Below are 24,445 nucleotides of genomic sequence, written 5' to 3' on the forward strand. Positions count from 1 at the left end.
TGTAGAATAATTACCAGCAATTTTTATCACGGGAAGATTTGTGCTTCGTCTGCTTTTGGAGACTTAACTTTTAAAATGTTGGACTGTTTTAACGGGGAAAAAAAAAATATTAGAAGTGGTCTCTTACTGGTGATTAGCTTGGGAAAAAAAAAAATAAAATTCAAATACCCCCCAAATTCCAAGTAAATTTGGATCTGAAACTAAATGTTGTGGTTCAGAGCAGTTTGAAGTTAAAGTATTTCAGGTCCGGAGGACCCGATGAGAAAAGTGCTGGAGTTTTCTGCGAGTGAGAACTCGCAGAAAGGAAAAAAAATTCCTTCGTGTCCTCTCCCCAACAGCCACGAGAGGGCCCAGGATGCCTGGATGAGCCCGGCCCTGCTCGGAGAGCAAATTCCTCAGCCCGACAGGCTGGGGAAAAAAAAAAAAATTCCATTTTTCCTTAAGCAGGCACCTGAATGTTATTTCACAGCCTTTTCTGTTACGTGAAGGAATGGGAGATTCATCTCGGGAAGCCCAGAGAGCTCAGAAATACATGGATTTGTGTGGTAATAAAAGCATGATCAATATGTAAGCATTCCACGGGATATTTTATGGAGATTCAAAGACAGGGAAGCAAGAAGGCTTTGCCTTATTCTCCATATCCAGAAGCCAGAAACCAAAGCAATGTAGATTCTTGGTTGAAATCACATGTAAATACAGGAAATTTTTTTTCAGTCTCTCCAACTTTTCCCTCAGGAACACCAATATTGCAGCTTAAATACCTTGCAGAGATCCATATCCTGCAGGTCCTGAGGCCTTTGCTATCCAAAAGTGGAGAACTGTCATTTCTATTATTTGGGCATTTAAAAATGCAGGTGAAAAACATTTAGTCCCGGACAAAAATCTAGTTTCTGGTCCAGAATCTGACTTCTTAGGGCTAAAAAACAAGCTGCTGAAATTGTTTGTGGAGGGATGCAGGGTGGATCTTGTGTGGAGGAGCTGTTTGCATTTCTGCTGAGAGTAATTCTTCTTGTAAAGTTCAGTTTATAGGAAATGTTGCCCAGCATCAACAGTCAGAACATTAAAGCTACTCCCTGTTTACAAATACTCTTTTAACTTTAGACAAATTAACACGTTACACTGAATTTTAACAAAGCCACAGCAGTGGAAACCACGTCCCAGTGCTGTCAGATGTCCTGGTGCTGTGGATTTGACCTTCTTCAGCTCATTCCTTTGGCTTCCTAATTTAAATGGGATTTTCCACAGTGGGCTGTGCCCGGGGTGGGCAGCAGGATTGGTGATTGGTCGTGGAATTCTGGAGAGGTTTGGGTTGCAAGGGATCTCAAAGCTCGTCCCATTCCACCCCCAGCCATGGGCAGGGACACCTTCCACTAGCCCAGGTTGCTCCAAGCCCCGTCCAACCTGGCCTTGGACACTTCCAGGGGTGGAGTGGGAGTTTATTCTTTTAAGATGTGGAAATTCATGGAATGGATTTGCTTTCCCCTTCCCACCCCCTTTCCATTTAGTTATTTAACTCTGGTTTTCTTACTCACATCAGTAACCTGTGGGTAGCACTTACAAGGACTGAGCTCAGTGTTTGTCCCTCCTGTGTGAACACAGGGAATGAGGGTGGGTTTATTTTTTGCCCTGGAATGCTCAGAGCCCGACTGGACTTGGAGAAGAGGGAGCAATCAGTCCAAGCAGCAGCACAGCAGCTTCCCTGTGTCACACCCTCAGCAAGGAGCAAAGGGCTGGGTTTGCTCCCCCTCAAACCCCACTCCCCTGGATCCAGCCCTGCCCAGGAGCTCGGAGCACATCCCAGACCGAGCTCTTTGCAAAACCCACCCAGCCGGGTCGATTTTGGCAAGTCCAGGCCCTTTGGCAGGGCTGGAAATGTGAATTAAACCCAACAGCTCCAGGCTCAAACTGCTGCTCCACCTAAAGATTCATGGCCAGGCTCCGAGGAGTCACTATATCAATGTAAGGGCAGGGATAAAAATGGACCTGCCCTTTCCTAATACCACTTTTACACGGCATTAGCACAACTTCCCAGACCTTAAGGCTCTTTCCAGCACTGGGCAGCTGCACACAGGGTACAAATGAGCCCTCTAATGTATCACAGGGACATTTTTTTTCCAGGTGCCAGTTTGAATTTGCTGGATTTGGTTGAGTATCGTTCAGCTATTTTTTTTTTTATTACTGCATTAAAAAAAAAAAATAAATCACACATCACAGGGCATCTTTCAAAGATGTATTTGTGAGTGGTAGTAGCTGTACCTCCCAGGTGCAGACTGATAAAGGCTGATACTCCTCATTTTGTGGCTCTAATACAGAAATTTGAAAGCGTATTTTCTATTCTCTTTTACTTGGCCCATGTATGGAAATTTAAGTAAATGGCTGGGTGTTTGTCAGTCTGCTTCAGCTTGATTTTTAAACCAGTTTAACATCAATTAAATTTCAATTCCATTTAAACTATTAATTTAATTTAAAGTTTAGCCATTTAATTTTGAGTTTATGAATTTATTTTTGAGCTTATGAATTTATTTTTGAGTTTATTCATTTACTTTTGAGTTTATTCATTTATTTTTGCGTTTATTCATTTATTTTTGAGTTCGTTCATTTAATTTTAATTCTATTACTTCAAATTAATGGCTTCAATTCCGTTTGTTGGTTTCAGTGAAAGCTGGACTCCAAATCAGTAACGCTGAGGGTACACAAGTTCCTACAGCCTTTGAGGAAAGGGGCAGTTGATAAAGGAGGGGAGACCATCAGCTGCTGCAGGAAGAGCTTTGTGTAGAGGTTCAGTCCTTTCAGACTTTCCAGTTCACCAAGACACCCACAGGCCTGCAGGTGCTGAAAGTGTTTGTACAATTTGTGCTAAAGCCTATTTAAACCAAACCGAGCTGTACCTGTTAAAACAAAAAAAAAGGCTTGGCTGACAACAGATTAACTTTACCCCTGTCCAGCAGCAGCCTGGCCACGTGTGCTCTGCTTTTGAGGCATTTGATCTGCTCTGACTTGCTGCAAGAACTTGATTTTGTACATTGGGGCTGTGGAGGGTCGAGGACAATTCTGAATGATGCCAAGAAACCAGGGGTGTTGTAACTTTAATGCCACCTTCCTCGTGATGAGTGTGTGTCCTGCAGGAAACCATTTAACTCCTCTCCACTTGCTTACCCACCTGTAAAATGGGATATTTTTTTTTGTTTGTTTGTTTCTTGGCTTCTCAGGGAAATATTTGAAAGCTCACTCCGTGTTTATTGCTGCTTTAAAAGTTTGGAGAATTAGTAAAATGTTCAGTGTTTCCGAGGGGGCTTCACTGGGCTCTGACATACAGGAACAGTTCACAGGTAGGAATTTCTCTGGCAGATATTTTGTAAAATATTTGGCTTCCTCTTGTGTCTTATCTTGCCCACAGCAGCAAAACGTTAGTAACAATAAAAGGAATGCTTAAATTATGCATATTTTAAATAAAACAGTCTGGTATCTTCTGATCCCTGCCTTTTTAATTTGTTTCTGACTTACCACAGCTGAAAGAAAAAAGGAGGGAAATGAGCAGCAGAACCAGCTCAGACCTTGACAGGGGAGAGGCTGGAGGACTTGAAAACAGGAGTTTTACTCCATTTACAGCCCCAAATAATTCCCTAACAGCCTGATCCTCGTGCTGTGCTGCTTAAATGGCACCAATACTGGGAAAGTCAAAATGATCCTCAAGTGGTCGAACACAAAGGCAAGAGCTTTTCACTGGAGAGGGAGCCTGTTCAACCAGCCCACAGGTACCTCAGCCCTCAAAAGGCAGCACTGGCTGGTGCTTCAAGCTGAGCTCTGCAAAGCCCTGGGCAAGGCTGGGTTCTGCTCCCAGCCCTGGCACTGGGACTTGCTGCAAAGAAAAAAATTAAAAAGGGGTTTTTTTTTTAACTGGAAAATGCTTCTTGCTCCATAGAAACTGGTCTGGGGAGACACAGGAGGGGGAGGGATTAAACAGGAAGATTTTCTCGGCACTTCCTCCTCGTTTTTCTCAGCACTGATGTTTAATAGGTGTTACATGAACCAACACTTATTGATTCCCTTCTGCCCCTCAGCAGAGTTTGCTTTTCAATTTCTCTGTACTTCACTTGTGCCCTGAAACAGCTGATGATCCGAGGAAGCATAAAAAAGAAAGGGTAACAAACACCACTGAGCTCTTCCCAGCTGGAATGGCTGATCTGCTTGAGTCTCTAATGAGCTTGTGAAACAGCAACTTTATTTGTTCTGTCATAGCACTTAAAAGAGCTGCTGGCCAGGGAATCGAAATCATCCCTGGCAACCCAGCAGCAGCATGTTTTGGGGTCCCTCTGGCAATTTTTTTTTTTTTAATTCTTTTTTAATTCCTGGGGCTCTCAGCACAGCTACGAAGTCCCACAAGCCAAAACAACCAGTGAGCTGAGATATCTTGCCTGACAGGTAGAAGTTATTCCCTCCCAGGTGGGCTTTTCTACGCAGCAGAGCTCTGAAGATGAACAGCTCCCTCCACTCATTGCCTGGCTCCTCAGAGAAGCTGCTCCCTTGTTTAAAGGAGTTCATTTGCCTGGCTGGACCTCTTCATCTCCCTTGTTTTTTTGCAGCCAATGAGCAGCTGATGGAGTTTCAGCCTGTTGAAAGTTTGTGGCCTCTTCTTGATTGCATTTTGGATTGCAGGGCTGCCAGTAATACAATTTCTCAAAGCCCAGGCTTTGAAAATTACTTAGCCTTATGTTTGGCAGTTAATAAGCTGCATAATTACAGTTCCAGGAGCAGATCCAGTACCTTTAGCAAGTGCAGTGGAATCTAAATACCTTCTTCCTTCCTTGCCTTGAAATGGTATTCATTTCTTTCTCCCCTAAATGACAACAGAATTAATTCTGGAGAGACTTGTTGCTTAAAGTGGAGTCAGTGGATTAATAAAAGCGTTAATTATTAAAGCCAGCAAATGCTCCCTAATGATTGTTTGCTGCAAAGTTAATGTTTGATTGGAGAAGGTCATCTGCAAGCCTGAGTAGGAAACCTGTCTCTGTAATAGCAGGTGAAAGCACAATTACCTTCCCTTCATGATATGCACTGGTGCTCTCCACTGCTCTCCACCTGATCAGCCCAAACAACGAGCTTGGAGGAAGAGCTGCTCTGCCATAGGACAGTCGCAGCCCCAAAGGTCACAGTTTTTAATTAAGTGGGAGAAATTACACCTGTTTCTGTGCTTTCTCGGATGAGGCAATGGGCACCTCATCCTGCAACCCTGCCTGAGGCTGAGCCTTCAGCTCGGCGTGGTTTGGGGGGGCTTTTGCTGCCCTGCACAGCTTCCTGAGAGCTCGGTTATCACGTGGCAGAGGAGCAAAGGAAAGGGGTGGATGCTGGGTTTATGCCCATAATCTGTGCTGAAATGAGGCAGAAATGTCTTTAACGTTTATCTGGGCTGCCAAAACTCACCCTGCAGTGGGGCTGGGGTGGGGGGTGTCATCCCCAAACCTCTGCCTGGGTGCAATATTCAGGTGTAACTGGGCTGAATGGCACCTTCCCCACCAGAGATGGGCATCCCAGTGCTCCAGCTGGAAAAGGAGCTTCTCTCCCAGTCCCAGGTCTAAGGCTGAGCCTTTCTGGTCCAGCCCCGTGGGGACAAGCAAACTGCAGGCTGCCAGAGCCCCTGGGGGGGTTTCCATGCTCAATCCCGCATTTTCACTGTTTTCCTCTACTAAAAGTTAATTGGAAAGGGCAGCAAGAATCTGGCTTAACACCGTGATTTTCCTGAAATGACATTTTGTAATACTGAGGGTGGGGAGAGACCTCAGCTTCTCCCAGCCCTGCCACTCACTCTCCTCGTGATTTCAGGCAAAGCATTTAACCTGTCTTTGCTTTGAACTTTTTTTTTTCCCCATTTAAAATGAAGATGATAACATAAAACCCTCGAGAGCCTCGTAGGAAGGGCGTCGCCACAGCTCTGCCGAGTCCTGTAGTTGTTGGAGGAACGGATGTTTAACTTCACAAATTAAAACAAAAACCCTCTTTGAGGAAAAGCCTTGCATGTAGCTGCTGGGTTTTAGGCATTAATAATGTTGCAAGTCCCTGTAGACACTCCCCAGTTCGTTGCTTCATCAGAGGGATGAGACTTGTGTGTTTTGCAAAGGGAAAGCCTGGAGAGGGGAATATCAAGAGGTGAGCCTCTGGCAGAGGTGAAGATTCAGAAACAAAAAGGAGGGGAGCAGCCAAACGCTCTTTGGTGCAGCTGCACCTCGAGTGAAACAAGGGACACAACACAAGAATGTTCTTTACAGTAAACACGGCAGGCATTGTGTAAAAACAGCCGGAAAGGGTTGTTGATGACACGAAGAAATAAAAGCTGCTGCTTTATCTTTCAGAACTGACAAAGGCTTTGGAAGTGCCTGATCTGAGAGCATTGTTTCCCGGGAGGAAAAGGATGAGATGTCTCCTGTGACACGAGGCACCGGGAGAAGCCCTGTCAGCCTGCTAAAGGATCGTGGCAAATCATCAGGTGGGAGGGAACTGAAACAATTCCGACCTTTTCGTGCTGTGAAGCTCTGGCACTTCACGGACTGTCCACGCGATTGTGGCAGCTCGGGGGTCTCTTCATCACCCCCTCAGACGTTCACAGGCAGGCTCAGAGGAACAGTTCTGCCCCCTGGGATTTTGGCCCCTTGCTTTGCAGCCTCAAACCAGCCGATGAAAGGGGGATTGAGCCCAATCCAAGCTGCACGTGCTGCCATGGCAGGGAAGGACAGCGGGAAACCTCCGGACAGGTCCCCACGGCGGGAGCCACGGCAGGGAGAGAACAAACGTGCACTGTCTGGGACTTGAGGGGCCTGTGTGTTCAGCCAGTTGAGACTTACCAGCCCTCTTTTCACTGTAATTCCCAGGGACATGGGAACGTTTGGGCTGCACCAGCAGTGCTGGGCAGAGAATGTCAGTGTGGCTCCAGGAGCTGGGGCAGTTCCTGCTCGTAGCTGTGGCTACACGAGCAGGGGGTGAAGCAGCCTGTGCACTCTGCCAGAGCCTGCAATTAAGCCTCTCTCAAGCCTGTTTAAATGACACCAGGGCACAGCTCCAGCAAGAGGTCTCTCCCTTTCACTACCCTAATTTATGCTTGCTGTTGATCACTTAATATTCCCCATTCCAGCGTTTTGCTCGGCAGAAGGGAGGTCAATGAGGAGGAGCAGAGTTCTTGGCTTGCACATCTGCTGTGCCAGGCTCTTTGGGAAGTGCCTGACACTTGTGGATCTTCACAGTGCCTGGAGAAGAGTGTCAGCACTTCAGCTGTGGAGTGGGTCAGTGTTTGTCATGTGCCTGTGGGCAGAGCCTCTCATTCATGGGAGGAGACAGAGAGTGGCACAGACCTCACCTGTGACTGCCTTTCAGATGGATGGTGTCTGGTTTCTTCCCAGGCTGATGCTGGTGGGCTGCAGGACAGGCTTCACAGGGAGGTGGGGGGATTTGGGGGTTTGGTTGTGTTTAGTTTTGGGGGTTTTTTTATTTATTTTAAGAGTCCAGTCAGCAGGAAAAAGAGCCAGAAACACATCTCGGCAGAGAAAAGCCTCCAACTCCCGTATCCAATTGGAGCTGCAGAAAGAATTGGAGGTTGGCAGAACATAATTATCTAAACTGGAGTTCAGCCAGGACCCTGGGGCTCAACCCTCCTCCCATTCCTGTGGAAGTGCCACTGGATATTTGATAGCTATATTGGGTCCAACTACTGGGTTTTATGGATCCCCTGAAAGGCTGGAGTTGCTGGAGCAGCAAACCCCCTTGGCTCCCGTGTAATGGCACCTCTGGATTTCCAAGCCACAGCTTGTGCACCTGAATTTCCTCTGGAAATGGGGGATATTAAGTGATCGACAGCAAGTGTAAATTAGGGTGGTGAAAGGGAGAGACCTCTCGCTGGAGTCATTTAAATCCCCATCCAGGTGCTGCCAGCTGAGCCCCTGCTTCTTCCCACGTGGAATCTGGCAGGATCACAGCCCTGGGGCTGCGCAGGCTCTGCTCGGATCTGTCTTTTTAGCTGCTGTGGTGGGTGACCACACTTCTGATCCACGTTTCCCTGTGCCCTCCCACGTGCAGCTGAACACCCCCGGAGCCTGCAGCGCGGAGGGAATGCGAGATATGCAAGTTACTCCATGCCTGAGGATTTTGCTGGTGCAGTTCCCCAAATCCCCACTCTTTTGGCCTCATCCAGGCGTGTCAGCACAGCGTGGCAAGGTTGGGAAGCTCGTGTTTGCCAGGGCATGAAGAAGAGCCCTGGATTCGCTCCTGCCAGCGTGTAACAAGCCCTGCCTTGTTCCAGCCTGGTGTGATCAGCAGGATGGGGCTCTCTGGCTGCCCTGGAATCGCGTGGGAGGGGTGTCCTGCCCTGGAATCGCGTGGGAGGGATGTCCTGGCGGGCTCTGCCCAGCTGCTGTCAGCAAATCCCTTCCTGCAGAGGGCTGGTCAGATGTCTGTGTGTCACTGCTTTGTCCCAGTGACCAGAACATGCCAGAAAAGTTCTTTCTACTGATTCTTTGGTATAAATACTTCATGTGACCCAGGAAAGCAGCGGTGGGGGCTGGTCCATGTACCCTGAGCAGGGGCCACGTGAATGGAAGGGCTGTATTAATTATTATGAAACAGCTCTGAGAAACAAATGCAGGTTGCCATGGAAGCACCAGCAGCGACAATGTCACCTCATTTTTAAGATGCTTTCAATGTTCCAAACACAATTTCCCTTCTTTTTTCAAAACAGACAGTGGGAAAATATCCCAGTGGAGGGGAGATGGGGCCGTGTTTATGGGCTGTGCTGAACTTGATGCCCCTTTATTACAGCTGAGAGCCCAACTTTGTGCCTGAGCCATGGAGAAAGGGCACGGGGGGCTGCAGGTGGAGAAGCTAATCCAGGAGGCAAAGGAAAGCACAGGCTGGAGATCAGGGGATAGGCTGTTCCTTCCCCATCCAGAGATGGAAGGGCTGGGGATCCACAGGGCAGCGAGCCTGGTGACCCCTGGTCCTTGGGAGGTTTGGGGTGTACCAGGAGAAGAGTTAAACATTGAAGAGGGGACACAGGAAGCTGCCTCTGAGGATTTGACTGGAATAAATCGAGCTCTTACGTGAGAGAGGAAATGGGCAAGCAGCAACGCTGAGAATTGGTAATGCTGATTTAATGAATGCAAAAATTTAAATTGTTGGAGAGCAGAGAAAAACGACAATAATAAATGCCTGGAAGCTGAGTTCTCCCTGCCCCTTTCAATCATCTATGCAAAGCAAAAGGTGACCTTCTAACCCACTTCATTTTAATGAACCTTTTGTTGCCTGACTTGCAAAACTTGTAGTTTTAGAGCATGTAGCCAGTAAATCTAAAGGAATAATCAGCTGTAGCCACATGTTGACTTGTCTGCCCTCAGATATCCCATCTGCAGGCTACAGGCACAAAGGGGATTGTGTCCCTGTGGTTTTCACCCAAACCTGGAGAGGGGCTACTCCAACATCCATGACTGGCCTTAAAATCTCTCTTGGACCAACAAGGAATACTTGAACCCACCCTGCATTTGAAAAATGTGCACTTAAATAGAGTTACTGGACGTGCCAGAAACCAGAGGAAGACACACACAGAGACTTGGAAATTCTCTTTGTAAAGGGAAAAAAAAAATAAAATATAAAATCGATTTCTCAAAAGTTTGGCCCTGCCAAGCCTGAGCCTCCATCCAAAAGAGAGCTGTGGAGCTGTGACACTGCTCACTGTGAACAGGCTTTGTTTGCATCAGTGCCTGGGCTGTTGGTGAGATGGTTTCAAGGAGTCCCTGGCACTGCTAAGATAATGAATATTTGGAGGAGAGAGAGATTTTTTGACTATTTTTTTTTTATCCCAAGCAACACAAGGCCCACTATTCATTTCAAGAAATGAGCAGTTTGCAGTGAAACCGCTGGTTCACGTGGTTGCAGCTGCAGTGCTGAGCTACAGGACCAAAAAACTGGGACTCGCATCCCAAAGAGAGGAATTTGTCACAGCTCAGCCTCATCAGCAACCTCTGGTTAACATATGATACCAACACAAAGGACAATCAGAGTCACAGAATCATTAAGGCTGGGAAAGATCTCCAAGATCATCGAGTCCGACCACCACAGCAATATTTTAAGTTAAAACACAGCAAGGTTAAAATAATGGCAGGAATTCCTCCCAAGTGCAATTTTCTCACCGTGACCACAAAAAGCTTTTGTCTTTGCAGTACTGATCAAAGCCTTGCAGTTGAGGACACTGGTTTTCCCTCTGGAAAGGGCTGGAGTAGGTGGTAAGAGGGTTCACAGTTGAGTCTCACAGTGTTCTTGGTTGCCTGGTCTCTGCCTGGCAAACAGAATCACAGAATGCACTGCCATGAGGCAGCAGGACCGTGCAGGAGTCAGGGAATGTTGCTGGAACTCTGCCCACATGAATCCTCTTCAAGAGGTGATGACCAGAAGTCTGATACCTGAAACAGCCACAGGGCTCTGGAGAAATCACCTGAAACCTGCTTGGCTCCAGCTCCACAGACCATCAGATCATCCTCCTCCTCTCAGACCCCAGATCTTCCCCTCCCCACCGCTCAGCTTCCCTCCCCAGGGTCTGTTCACACTCCCTTTGTGCTTCATTCCCAAATCCAATCCCAAGTTTAGTGCCAGGCAGGAGGTGATGGTTTCACGTGGTCACATCCTGCAGAGGTGCATCCTCACCCCCCCTCAGCTGCAGGGAGATTTAAAAGCTCCCACCATCCCTTCACAAGCAATTTTACTGCTTTGGCAGCCGGGCTTGGAGGCTCTGGGGTGAAAACCTCTCTTTCACAGTGATGAAGGTGGCAACCTCCTAATCCTAGAGAGCAAATGTCGGGAAAGGGAGGGGAAAAACCCCAGAGGGCACACAGATGGTCAAAAACTGATGGAGAGCACAACTGCCTGGCAGTGAGCCTGTGTGTGTTAATCTGAAAACAATTGTCCTACAGATGCACAGTTCTTCTGATAAACCAAGTTCCAGCAGCTAATGACAAGCTGGGAGCTGTTTAACCACAGAGCAGACAAAACAGATTTTTCCACTACGGCTTCTGATGGAATTTTTTAAAAATAATGAGTTGAGGTTTGTGTTTGTTTGGTTCGGTTTGGGGCGGTTTTTTTGTCTTTTTTTTTAAAAAAAGCCTCCTTTCATTTGCATTTAAAAACTGGTTTTGTGTGTCCTACCCCTTCCATCTCCGACCTTCCTGCTCAGCAGCTGCCGAGGAGTCCAGCTCCGTGTCCGGATGCTGTTCAAGTTTGCTGTGCCAGCAGTGAGCAGTTTTTAACAGCCTGGGTAGTCAGTGCTTTTTCTGTCTGGTCCTCTGTTGCTGGCAGTGCCCGTGGTGCTGTAATCAAGCCTGTTCACAGAGCCAGGCTGGGCTGGGTGCAGGGATGGATGATCCACATGGGAAGCAGCTCCAGCCCTGAGCTGCCGACTGACCCAGCCCTCCAACGTGCTGTGGCCTGAGAGAAAATGTCATGGAAGTCTGTACCTTGAACTCTTGCCACCCTTAATTAACCACATAAGGTCTCTCTTACACAGTGCTCTTCATCAGCTCATTTGTCTTGTTCTCTTCGTTTGGCAGATGGAGAAGGTAAAACTCAGAGGACCATCATTTCTCATCCATGGAGCCCATCTGCACAAGCCAAAATAAACCAAATTTCCCCCAAATGCCAGGCCAGCGCACTAACCACAAGGTAACACTGCATCCATCCTGTTCTCCCTATAAAATTTGATAAAATTAGCCTTATTTCTCCCTTTGATTCTTCTTGAATGGTGGAGTGCTACACTCAGCTGATTCCCAAATGATTCCCCAACCCACCTCAAAACTTTGTGAGCCTCTTGCTCTGTGAAAGAGCACAACACTTGGGGTAAATAAGTAGCAGAGCCACAGTGGCTGGGTTTGATGCTCCTGTGCCAGGAATGGGATGGGAAATCAGAGCTGTCGTGGTTTGTGCCGGTGGCAAGAGCATCCTTGAGGGAGAAGGTTTGTCCTGGCCATGCCAGTGCTCCAAATCCCTCCTTGCTCATACCAGACACAACCAGAGCATGGATTTCTCATGCTGGGATGATGCTGGGCTGGAGGAGAATCCCAATATCCCTTCTCATGCTCCCCACAGCAGCTGAGGATGTTTCTCCAAGCCCAGCAGGCTCTGCCCACCTGGAAGTTGCACGGGAGAGCCAGGACATGATGCAATAGCAGCTCAGGTTTCTCACCACAATCCCTCTTCAGCAACTGGAGAAAAGGAACAATGACAAAAAGATGCCCTTAAGGGTATTTGCTTCCCAAAGGAATGCACTTAAGGGCTCTGGGAAGCTCAGGATATTATTAAAGGATATGGGGGGGGGGAAAGCACTTGTCAGCCCTAAGTGAATTTGATAAAAAAGATGTTTTATGCAACAGGCTGTATTTAAATCTAAAGGACAATTTAAGCTGCTTTGTGGGTAATAGCATCTCTTTGATTGAGAAGCTGTGTTTTAAATATGGAATTAGTGAAAGGGAGCGTGTTGGTGACCCTGTTTCCAGGGAAGGCACTGTTATGCATGTTGCAGTGAGCAATGGGACTTGAGGCACAGTGGAGAGACTTTAACCCTTCAGTGGTTTTTCTCAGATTAAGGACAAGCTCCTCAGCTCTTTTCCATCCCGTCAGAGGTCTGGGTTTGGTCCCTGACCCCAGTGTGGTGACTGTGCTCAGTCGGGAGCACCAGACTGGAAAGGAGAAGCGCAAACGCAGGTTTAAAAGGGCTGACAGCAGAGAAACATCCCCGTCAGCCTGGATCCCAAAGCTCTCCTGGTTAATTGCCTTCTGCCTGTGCACCATCAGCCTCTGTTTGAGACAACCATCACATTCGTTACCGTTCCAGCTCCGAGCTGTCATCCAGCCTCACAGCTCCCTGCCACACTCCACCCCGATCCTGGCTCCTTTTCAGGGCTCCCTTGATGCAGTTTGGCATCTCTCTGGGTGAGAAGTGCTGCTGCTGCCACCTTCCCCTGTCAATATCCCGTTCTTGCAGTGCCCTTCTGCCTTGGCACTCAATGCCATCAACTCAGTAATTAGTATCATGTTATAATTGAATTGTCAAAAGGAGCTTGGATCAGAGCTGAGCGCGTTGTCGGGGTTATTGCTGCCTCCTTTGGTCTTTCCTCATCTTTTTAATGTCTTTTCTTCATCACTTCATCATTTATTAGTCATGATCACATGTAAGGATTAGATGGGAGTGTTTTGGGGCAGGCTCTGTGCCTCCTGCAGCACACCTGCAGCACTGCAGGCAGCTACAAACCCAATCCAGGGCTGCTGCCTGGTCCCTTCCCCATCCCCTGCAGCCTCCCCCTTCCTTCGATTTTATTGTGTTAAATTCCCAAAGCGACTGAGGGGGATGTTTCCAGAGGAGCATCAAGTGACAGCAGATGTGCAGGGGTTTGTCCTGCCCAGCCAGGTAGAACCAGCTGCTACAAACACAGCTGGGAAGTGCTGGGAAGCACCTGAAGTGCTGCTAAAAAGGGCTTGAACGAGCACTTGCTCCCTGCTGGTGCCTCTCCTGGGAGCTGTCCCCGGGCTGTGCCCAGTCCTGCTCACCCTGGGCTGGGCTGCATGTCCTGGTCCTGCTTTCAGCTCTGCCCCTCAGGGGAGGAATGGGTGGTGAACACCTCTACACCTCTGCCAGGAGAACTCTTGGCTCCTCCAGGCAGCACAGAAGTGCTTCCAAGCTGCTGATGGAGCAGGGGGAGAGCTCAGAGCCCGGCACAGCCCCTCGCTGCAGTCAAACACAGAACAACCTCTCTGCCACAGTCAAACACAGAACAACTTCTCTGCCACTGCAGCTCCCTCACAGCCCTGAATTTTGGGTTTCCCTTTGGCAGCAGCATCAGAGGATTTGCAGATGGAAAACTGCACGGCCCAGGAGCGGGGCTGGAGTGGGAAGAAACCCCCAACCGTGGATCTGCCACTGAACTCCCCTGGTCTCGCTGCCACTTCCCACAAGATTAGTGCAGAGAGCACGAAGAAAATGCCTTGGCAGGAATAAACATGGTTTTCCATCCAGCTGGGAACCCCAGCAGCCTCTGTTGATGCTCCTGCTCGTAGCCAAGCCACGAGCTTTCAAAGCCCCACGGGGACCCATCACACAATTGCATTCCCAAATAAAGGCAGTTCTTACACAGCAGTTTTCAGGGCTGAGAGACAAACCAAAGCCACTTGTTGTCTCCTTTGCAGGTGTTTTGACCTCTTTTTCCTGAGACTGTTTTGCAGCAGTACTTCCATTCTCCTCTCCCTTCATCTCCACTCCGGGATTCTCCAAAACTCCCCAGGGAGACGGTGCTGCCCTTCAGCAGCAGGACTGCAGGGTGGGGAGGAGAAGAAGCTGCATCAGGACCCACAAGCTGGAGAGATTCGGGCACTCAGCTGCAAAGTTTTCCACCAAAGCTGGGCTCTCCTGAAGGGATTAGTCTGACTTCCCAGAGGATTTACCCGCTGACTGAGGGCGGGTCGTGGAAAGCAGCCGGGAAGGCAGAAACACCCAAGGGCAAGTGATGTGATCCAGGAGGTCTGTGCTGGTGGCTGGCAGGCCAGGACAAGTCCCCTCAGTGCTCCTGTCTGCACAGGCAGCTGCTCAGTGCCCCAGGGAAGCTGTGAGGAAGGGGATACAGTCACTCCCAAAGTGGGAGGAGAGGCTGGAGAAGCAGAGCTCCAAGAGACTGCTTGTAGGCTGGCCCTCAGCAGTGACCCCAGGGCTGTCATACAGGGAGGTCTGCACAGCCCCTTCCCTGATTGCTGAGAACCTGAAGTTCCTCTTGCAGCTGGAGATTCACCCATGTGAAGCACAGAACCATGGAATGGTTTGGGTTGGGTTGGGAGGGACCTTAAATCCCATCCTGTTCCATCCCCTGCCATGGACAGGGACACCTTCCACTAGCCCAGGTTGCTCCAAGCCACATCCAGCCTGGTTTTGAACACTTCCAGGGATCCAGGGGCAGCCACAGCTTCTCTGGGCAACCTGTGCCAGGGCCTCACCACCCTCATAGTAAAGAATATGTGAGGCAGCTCTTCACTTTCAAGCACAAGAGCTAATTTGCTTGTCTGTGGATCCTGCACCAAGGACACACTCAGCTGTCCAAGCCCCTACAACCCTCTCAGCTGCTGGATTTCTTTCCTCATTAAAATTAAACCACCCAGACCTTCCTGTTCTTGGATTCACCGAGTCACTCGTCCCTGCACTGCCATTCACCCAGCAAGGATTTGCTCAGGAGCTTGATGGCAGGAAGAGTGAGCTGCTAAATGTCTGGAGGGCAAGAGAGTGCTGAGAATAATCAATATTTGATGATCCCTTCCCTGGCAGGCCGGGGAGGGGAGCGGTTACAGCCTGGAGGGAGAAGCTCTGCCTGACCTGCAGCCCCTGGCAAAGGGAAATGCCACCTCTGGGAACAACCAAATGCTGTGGGACTTTGGCAAGAGGGAGTCAAGCACTCCTGTCACCTGCTGAGCAGCTCAGGCTTCCTCCAGAACGCTGATTGAAGAGTGAAGGTGTTCTCCCCTGGGACAGAGGGACTTGCTTTGATTTCCGTGCAGCACCAGCAAAAGGAGCTCCCTCCTCCTGGATGGAAAACCCACTCAGACCCCCATCCCCAGGGTCAGCAAGGAACTGGAGATCTCCCAGTGTGGCTGCATGACTTTGGGGGTTTCTCCACTGTCTGGGGGCACCAGGGTGTGACTTGTGCTCAGCACCTTGGCCACTGTAGCTGTGGGGTGAACACTCCTGTCCTGCTCCAGCCGAGGGACTGGTTCCCAGCAGCACCTCAGGTAGTCAAATATTTTGGGGCTGAAGGGTGGCCAGTGACCACCTGCAACCCAGAGCTGGTGGCCAGAGAGAGAGGGCAGAGCCAGTTCTCTCCTCTCCAGCTGGAGCCTCTTGGCTGCACACACAGCTGAGGACCTGCCACCAGCACCCTGCCAAGTGCATTCCCTGCACATCCCACCACATCCCAATTCCCACGTGAGTAATCGAAACCTCTTGTTGCCATGGGACTGACATCTCCTTCCCTCTCCCTTGGCTCTCACCTTTTGTTTGTTTGTTTTCCAGGTATCTACTCCTTGTTCTTTTATTTTCCTGCTCAGAAAAGCTGGAACTGGGGAGGAGGGTGGGAAGGGGGAGCTGGAGCTTGTAAGAGGAAATAATGGACTTTTGTAAACACGCAGGCAGCTTTTGCATATGGTACAGCAGAAATAATCTGCTTTTGGTGGATCAGGAACACTCAGTCGGGCTGAGGCTGCCGGAGGGGCTTCCCAGAAGAGGGGCAGCAGAAGGGAACTGGGGTTTTTTTGGGTGGGGGGACAGGGCCAGAGGGTGCACATCAGTCCATCCCTGTTCTCTCGTGCTCTGCTGCATCCCTGAACATCCCAGTCGGGCAGCCCGAGCCAGCATTGGGCACGAGCCAGTCCCAGCTCAACCCCCAGCTCTGTTGTTGGGGTGGTCACGCACTTGTCGTGTGAGATTATTGTTGTCTGTCCTGGAAACAGCACCAGAAATAGCAGCAGGGCTTAGCACAGGCAGCCACTGCCCCAAACTGCTCCCCACGTGGGAGATCCTCCCTTCCCCACGGGAAGGGACATCCCACGGAGAGGCAGTCCCTGGATAACTGGGACTGGGGTCTCCAGGACCTGTCCCAGGGTGGCAAATCCCCCAGGGCTGCAGGGACCAGGCTCAGCCCTGGGCTGGGACTCACACAGGGTGGCTGCTGCCTTAGTGTGGTGGCAGAGCTGAAAGCAGCAGAGGGAACCAATCTGGCTTCCTTTGGGGTTAGTAAAGCTCCTGTTGATCCCAGTGCTAGAGGAAAAGGCCTGGAGTATCCAGCTGGATCACTGTGAAGGCAGAGCAGGGATCTCTCCCTGTGCCAAAGATGCTCATGAGAAACTCAATCCCTGCCCTGGGGAGATGGTTATTGTAACATCTCTCTTTGCTCAAGGACAGTTCTCTTCCTCCTTTTAAGTTATTAACATGGAATTATCAATGCCCATAATCTGGTTTGTTGTTAGCTCCTAGCAGGGCTCACAGCACATGGATTTCCAAAGGATTCAGTACAAACAGGAGCAGATTGATGTCCAGGACTGAGGCAGAGGATGAATCAGCACTATCTGAGGCACAGATACAAGGATGATGGGGGTACCAGCAGCACTTGGAGGAGCAGTTCAGGGGCATGGGTGGGTGTGTAGCTCTGACACACAGTCAGGAGACCAGCAGCTGCAGGAAAAGGAGGATGGATTCAGGACAAACTGATTGATTATCTGACACACCTGGCCTGGAACAACCTGAAACCCAGTGTGCAGCCAGATCAGTGAATAAAAGGTCAGGGGAGGAGGCTGGGATTGCCACTCTGAAATCCTGAACAGCAGAAGCCACAGGACTTAATTCTCCCTTTCAGCAAGACATCCAGGCTCAGCTTAAATATTTCCACTGCTGGGGGATCCAACCTAGTTCTTGATAAATTGCTCCAATGGCCAATTACCCTCATTCCTGAAAACCTCAGTCTATTCTGAGGTGAATTTATCCAGCTTCATCTTTCAGGAACTGGATGTGATCTTTGTCTCCCAGGTTGCAGAGCCTCTTTTGGTCAAGCTGCTGCTCCTGTGACGCTGTGCTTTGGGTATGGAGTGGGTGGATTTGTTGTTGGGGAAGTCCATGGAGCTGCCTCCCATCATTAGCTCTGCTTGAGGGTGAGAGAAGAGAGGATGAGGCTCGTTATCACCCCTGAGTGCTGCACCCTCACACAGCCACCTCAGACTGCTTCAAAACGAGAAAATTATTTTGCTTTGCAGTAGTGGGAGGAAAAAAAAAAAACAAAACAGAAGCCACCAAAGGCCAAGACTTCCAGAAAAGGATTCGGTGAGTAATTTTTAGAGTGGTCAGTGCCTGCCCTGCCCTCTGTGGTCAGCTGAGACCTGAGCACTCAGCCCTGGGAGGGCTCCTGAGCCACGTGAGCAGATTCCAGGATTACTATTAAAAACTCAAAACCCCAGAGTCAGCTCCTCCCCCGAGTCCAAAGATTAAAAAAAAAAAAAAAAAAAGTCAAATTTCTCTGCTTGCTGTCTGGGTTTTTGAACTTCTGCTCTTCATATTTTCAACCACAAAAATCCAGAAACCTCATGTTTTAATGGAAAGGGAGACTTGTAATCTGATAACATAACCCCAGGGGCTGTGTGTAAAAACTACAGGGCTTGCATGAACAGGCCATTCCAACAGCTTAAAGCACATCCAGAGCAAAACCAGGAATAAAATGTGACCCCTGTTCTCTGGATGTGCTCAGCATGAAATGTTTACTTCCTATTTTAGCTTGCTGGCATCCTTCACTTGCCACAGCCCTGCCTGCCTCTTCTTCGTGGGAAGGATGCTGTGTTGGGAAAGAAATCCCCAAGGAAGTTCTTTGCCTGGATGGTTGGTTGAACCTCCCCAGCGTGGCAGAGACACCCCAGCTACGAGGAACCATCTCAGCACACAAAGGAAACAACAATCTGGACTGGAGGGTAAGGAGATTATAAGGATTAAACACGATGGAGAGAGATGTTTACAATTATTATTAGCTTCAAAATCTGCCCAACCAGAACAGCAGGGCACTGCCCATCTGCTGTTTTACGTCTGCACGGCCCCGATGGTTTTGTTCCTGTCTGCACCTTAAATTCGATATTCTGGTACAACCTGAATGTAAAGCAACACCAGCCACAGCAAAATCTGACCCTGGTGATGCAGTGCCGGAGGGTTTGGAGCTGCCTGGGTGGAAACAGCTGGGGAAGAAGGGCCCTGCAAAACAAACCAACAACAAAAAAAAAAAAGCTTGCAAAGAGAGAAACAGCATCACAAATGCAGTAATGTAACAGGAGAGAGGGGCCAGCACTGCTGGGCAGGGACAACAGGCAACCCAGAGAGTTTTCTCGAGGAAAAAACTGAAAAATGGTTAGAATTAGGAACACATTAAATTGAGCTGAGTGGTGATATTACACAGGGAGGTCATGGCTTTTCACACAGGTCGAATTAACTCCCCTGGCATCTGTGTTATAAATTCCCTCATCCACATCTGCTCTCTTCTGACAGGGAAATGTTGCTCAGGGCTGCCACAGCAGCCAAGGATGTGAGAGGAGAGGGATGGAGAATCTGCCAGGAGCTTCCTTTAGGGGATGGGAAGAGGATGAAACCCTTTTCAAAGGAAATACATGAAAATCAAGAAATGGATGTTGCAGGCTCTTTCAAAAAAAAAAAAAAAAAATTCTCACCTCAGCAGTGGGACTGTTTTTAAGGGGAAAAATTGCCTCTGAAAGGGAAGGATGCTGGGCCCAGTGCAGTCTCAGGGGGTTGTTTGGATGGGGGGTGTGTGAGCAGGGGGGAGTTACATGTCTAAACCACTCCTGCAACACAAATTCACTGTTTTTCATTTCACAATATCCAACTCTTTCAAAACACATTGACACTTGGGGGGATTAGAGCATGAGCAGCCCAAAATCCCAGCAGTTCAGGATGTCCCTGCAAATGTCCTCCACCCTTTGGGTTGAACAGGGGGAGAAATTTTCAGCTGGAAAGGAGGGGGGACTGTCAGTGCAGAGATGAGTTTTTTGGATGCTGCTTTTTTTTTTTTTTTTCCCCCAGCATTTCAAAAGAGTTGTCTCGAAACAGAACGTTTTGTTTTGTTTTGCTCCTGGTGAATAATTTAAAAGGTTTAAAAAGCTGAAACAGCCCTAAGAAAAGACCGTTCTGAAATGACTGTTGTCTTTTTCTCTCTCCCAGAAGCCACTGAAAACCTGAGTGAACCTCGAGTGCATCGGGAAATGGGTCTGATGCTTTGGCTCAGTCTGACCTGGAAACCTGCTCCTGGTGTGTCATAACCACAGGCTTGACAAGTGGAAGCAAAATGAGCAGTTCAAGTGACAAGAGCAAGATCACCTTGCAGGTAAGGGGCAGAGATGGAAATATATCCCTGTCTTCTGTCCTGCCTCTCTGCTGAGCCCTTTCTCTCTTTAATCACATCATCACAAAGGTTGTCTCCGTGGCAAGGCCAGAATCAGCCTCGCTGCTGATTGCAGGGAGATGTCACCAGCTCCCAGGACCAGGAGATGCTTTCAGCAGCTGTAAATCAGCACAACAACACTTTCCCTTCCCCAGAACTCTGCTGATTTATGTTTGCCTCGCAGAGGTCCCTGGTAGACACGTGCTGGTGGATTAAAATCAGCCTGTCGGGTGTCCCTGTCCTGCTGATGGATGTGACACCCCGAGGCAGGGACGTGTCACCTGCAGCAGCTCAGGAGCTGCAGCACAAGGGGCTGTGGTGGGTTTGGTGAGTGGCAGTGCTGGCACAGGGGCACGTTTGGGTGCCCTGGCAGCTCCAGGTGCCCGATTTTAACCTGTCACCACGTGCTGGTGAGAACCCAAGTCATGCTGGGCAGCCTTGAACCTCTCAAAACTCTGGTGGGCTGAAGAAACGAGTGCCTGGTGCTGGGAGACCACCCTGGGATGCTCTTCCCGGTGCAGGCAGGAGCGCTGGGAGCGCTGGGCTTTTCCTCTGGCAGAGGAATACACGGAGTTGAACTGGAATCCCAGCACACAGAAGCCATGGGTCCATCAGGAAGGAAGCGCCCTCCTGGGGGGAGAAGGCAGCGTGGTTTGGATTTGATCGTGGGCACAAACTGATGGATCTGTTCTCCAGGAATGTGTCTCATGCACTGCCCCTTCTTCCCTCTTCCTCTGCAGACCCTGACCCACTCGTCTGTGAAGAGGTCAGGGTGTTGGATCAGGGCCTTGAGAACAGCAGTCTTAGGGATCAGGTTGTCAGCACATGGATGGAAGATCCTGGGAACGGGATGTCAGGTTTAAATGAATTGCATTCCAGAGTCTCTGTGGAAGCAAGTGACCTTTCCTGCTCAGGGCACAGAGAAGTGCTGTGAGTGACACAGAAGCCGAGGAAGGTTTAGGAAGGAGCATTTATCGAAGCTGCAAGGGGCAGCCTGATACTGCAAAGGATGTTTATTTTCCCAGATCAAGTTGAAAGCTCACAGCAACTTCCCGCAGTTTATGGAATTAAATACTTGGACCGGGCTCAGAAACACCAGACTGAGAAGAAACATTCAGCAAAGGTCAGCCACAACTATTTACAAGGGGCGTACACGTGACACAGTAAAACTTGCACTGAAATAAACCCCCCAGCCCCTCTCCCACAAGGTCCCATTTTGATGCTGAACTGCTCTGAAATTGTTCTGCCGAAAACTTTCTCGACACCAACGTGCTCCAGCAAAAAGTTTCCATCACGTTGAAACTGCATTTCCCATTGGAGACCTCTTTGGTTCAAGTATTTCCTCGTCTCTGCTGATGCTTCCTGGGTTCGTGCCCTGCTCCAGGATTGTTCTCTCTGTGACCAGCATGTGACAAGGCTTAAATAAGGAATGATTTGTGACGTGCCTTGATACCCTCTGATAAAAGATGCCCAGAGCACTGAGCGTTACAGTACCGTGATTTCTCTCCCCGTTTCTTCAGAATGCATTAAATGTGTGGGTGCTCCAGTTATTTCCTCTAACAGTTGATATTTTAACCTGCTGTATTTTTATCTTGGCTGCATTATATAACAAGTTATGCTGGTGTCAATCTGGAAGCTCCAGCACCGTCAGTAAAGCTAATCCAGTTTAACACAAGCCTTAGAGGAGGGTTGAATTCCTTGTGATAAAAAGCAGAATTAACCCAAATAAATGACTAAACTCCTCAAAGAGTACCCTTCGGTTTTCCAATTAATTGGAAAATTAATTCCAATCAAGACAAGGTAACTTTCACTCTCAGCTACATCCTTGGTGTATGCCAGGAGAGTTTGTACCCTGTGGTTTAGCCTCCTAAAAGCTTTGGAGCTGGTGAAGCTACTGGAGAAGTCGCACGAGGAATAACTCTTCCTCTCCATCTTTTTGGTGAGTAATAAATTCACCACGAAACACAACACTTCCTGGGGCACTAAACTATTCGTGAATTAGCTGCTCATTTGGCAAATCACTGTGGCCAAACCAAGTGTGAGGAACAGAACGGGTGAGGAGGTGGTGGGAGGCTCCCGGGGTGCCCCTCCTCGCTTTGGGCAAGAAGGAAAACGTGATGTGCAGAGTCCACAGGAGAAGGCAGAGACCCCTCTGAGGAGTGTAACTCCCATCCAAGGTGTGGCTCACCCTCTGGAGACGACACTTTCTCCTTCACTGCAGAAGAGGAGCGGATAATTAGCTCCAACCAGACCTCCAGCTCCGGGGCAGCAAAATAACGAGCCAAATCCTCGTGCGGTGCCACAGCCACTGCAGCCACTCGGTGCTTTTGAGCCAAAGCCTCTGAGTGCCCGATGCCAGCTCTGATCTGTGCAGCAGCCCAACACCTGGGAGGTCAGAGGGGCTGCAGTTGGGGGTGGTGGTGGTGGTGCTGGGCAGCCCCTCCTGCCCCATGTGCTGGTGACTGGGGCTTATCCCAAAGGCCGACACATCCTGCTGTGCCCAGCCGGGCTGGGGTGGGCACCAGGGCCCCTGTCCAGCCCCAGTTGCCCCCACTGGGGCTGTGCTCAATCCCTTGGCACTTCAGCTGCCATCTGCCAAATTCTGGGGGAGCTCCCACGGGCTGGTGTCCCCTGGGAGGGTGTGCAGTGTGGGAGCCTGGAGATGAGCCCGCCTGGATGGGAAGGGACCGCTCCAGCCTCTCCTGAGACTGCTCCCAGCCACAGGTGAGGTGGAGCTGGAAGGGATGCCCAGGATATCTGCTCCCCCAGCCACTGCCTGCTGGGTCAGGATTGCTTCCCAGCATCCCAAGGCTCAGCCCAGGGAGCAGGGAACAGCGTGCTGGGTGTGCAGACGTGTGTTTGCAGAGGGAGGGAAAGCGAGTCTGCAGGGAAACAAACCACAAACACACACTGGGAACAAGCACAGCTTCTAATTTCCCTGGATGGCAGCAGTGCTGATGTGGATTTTCCATCCCTCATCCCTCCCGTCACACTCAGCTCCTCAGTTCAGTTTCCTCTGGTCACAAGAGCCTTTCTTCCCTCCGAGGAAGGGGCTGTGGCTCAGTGACAGGGTGTACAAGGCACCTCCTGCCTCCACCAGCAGCAGAGCAGGGAGGGAGGTTGTTTTTCTCATCAGCTCCTGCCTCGTTTACAATTTGCTGCCAGGGCAAAATACGAGAGCTCCTTTGGCATCAGATTTTTGAAGACTGGTGCTGGCCACAGAGAGCAGCTGTGCTGTGGGATTTCCTCTGCAGGACATCGCTCAGACCAAAAAGGGTGTAAATCTCCAAAAAAAAGAGTGAGATTTACTTCTTGGTACCCAAGAATTTGCAGATCCGGGCTAATTAATATAAGAAATTTTAAGAGACATTAAATCTTATGCTTTCAAGTTTAAGCCAGGCTTTAATTGCTAAGGATTAGGAGATGATCTGCCCCATCCTCTGTAGTGTCTGGCACTGAGCGTCCCTGGGAGCAGGATGGTGCTGTGCTGGCCACCCCAGCTCCAGTTTCCCTGCTGCACGTTCAGCTCAGTCCTGCCCCGTCCCTGCAGCTGATGGGACACACTGACCAGGCTGACAGGCTTTGATTGTAATTAAGTTGCTCCTGCTCGTTGCCCTGGGCCTGTTTTCCATCAGCTCAGCCTGCACAGCCAGGCTGTGTCCCTGATCCAGGAGAAAGCAGCTGGGCTGCGGGGTGGGAGAGAAACACGAGTGTGGTACAAGAGAGGTCACAAAAATTAGAAAATTCAAGCCTCGGTGTTTTGGGAGAGCAGGGGAGGATCATTTTAGCACCAGGGATGGTAATCAGTGTGATCATTTGGCATCACTGCTGCCCCTCTGTGTGTGGGGGCTGTACAGGGGGGAGCAGCTGGGGCTTTGCTCTTGGGGTTTGTATGGGGCAGGGTGAGGATCCAGATCCACAGGAGCAGGGATCTGGGAGAGAGTGACTGAATATCCAAGAGAGGACACTCCTGGTTCAGGCCTGGATACAGCTCCAGCCTTCTTCAGGATGCTCAAACCCCTTCCTGTTATGTGGGAAAAACTCGAGGACAGAAGCACAGCCCCACACTGGGGTTCACAGCACCCACTTGGCTGCTGGTAAAATGAGTGTTTCGTGTCAAACTTGGTTTCCCACCTGGGCATCCTGGCATCAGAGTGATGCTGGAGCTGGTCCCATCTCCAGAGAGCCCCTTGCACAGGTGACACCACAACCACTGTGACCGAGCAGGGAACACACACCCTGCAACCAACAGCAGCTCCTGGCCCAGTCCTGGTACAGTCAGATACTTATTTCTGCAATATTTGACGTTATCATATTTATAATGCCCTTTCTGCATAGATCCCAAAGCATGTTAATTGACTCATTAACAAATTGTTAACGACTGTGGTAATTGAAGTCCTAAGCACGCCTATAAATTAGATTTACTGACAGGGGCTGAGGTCTGGGTTGGTTGCAGCTCAGCCTCC

The 24,445-nt window shown here is 49.6% G+C and overlaps 1 long non-coding RNA gene across 1 annotated transcript; it reads left to right on the forward strand.

Annotated features, from left to right (window-relative positions):
* Nucleotides 1-5,043: 5,043 nt before the first annotated feature.
* LOC108505296 lies at nt 5,044-21,661 on the forward strand. The gene is made up of 5 exons (XR_001877452.1): nt 5,044-5,146; nt 11,577-11,688; nt 18,317-18,507; nt 19,760-19,922; nt 20,720-21,661. It is a non-coding gene; the product is annotated as an uncharacterized LOC108505296 (long non-coding RNA).
* Nucleotides 21,662-24,445: the final 2,784 nt, after the last annotated feature.

This window comes from Lepidothrix coronata, unplaced genomic scaffold, assembly GCF_001604755.1.
Source record: "Lepidothrix coronata isolate B3197 unplaced genomic scaffold, Lepidothrix_coronata-1.0 Scaffold187, whole genome shotgun sequence".
NCBI lineage: Eukaryota > Metazoa > Chordata > Aves > Passeriformes > Pipridae > Lepidothrix > Lepidothrix coronata.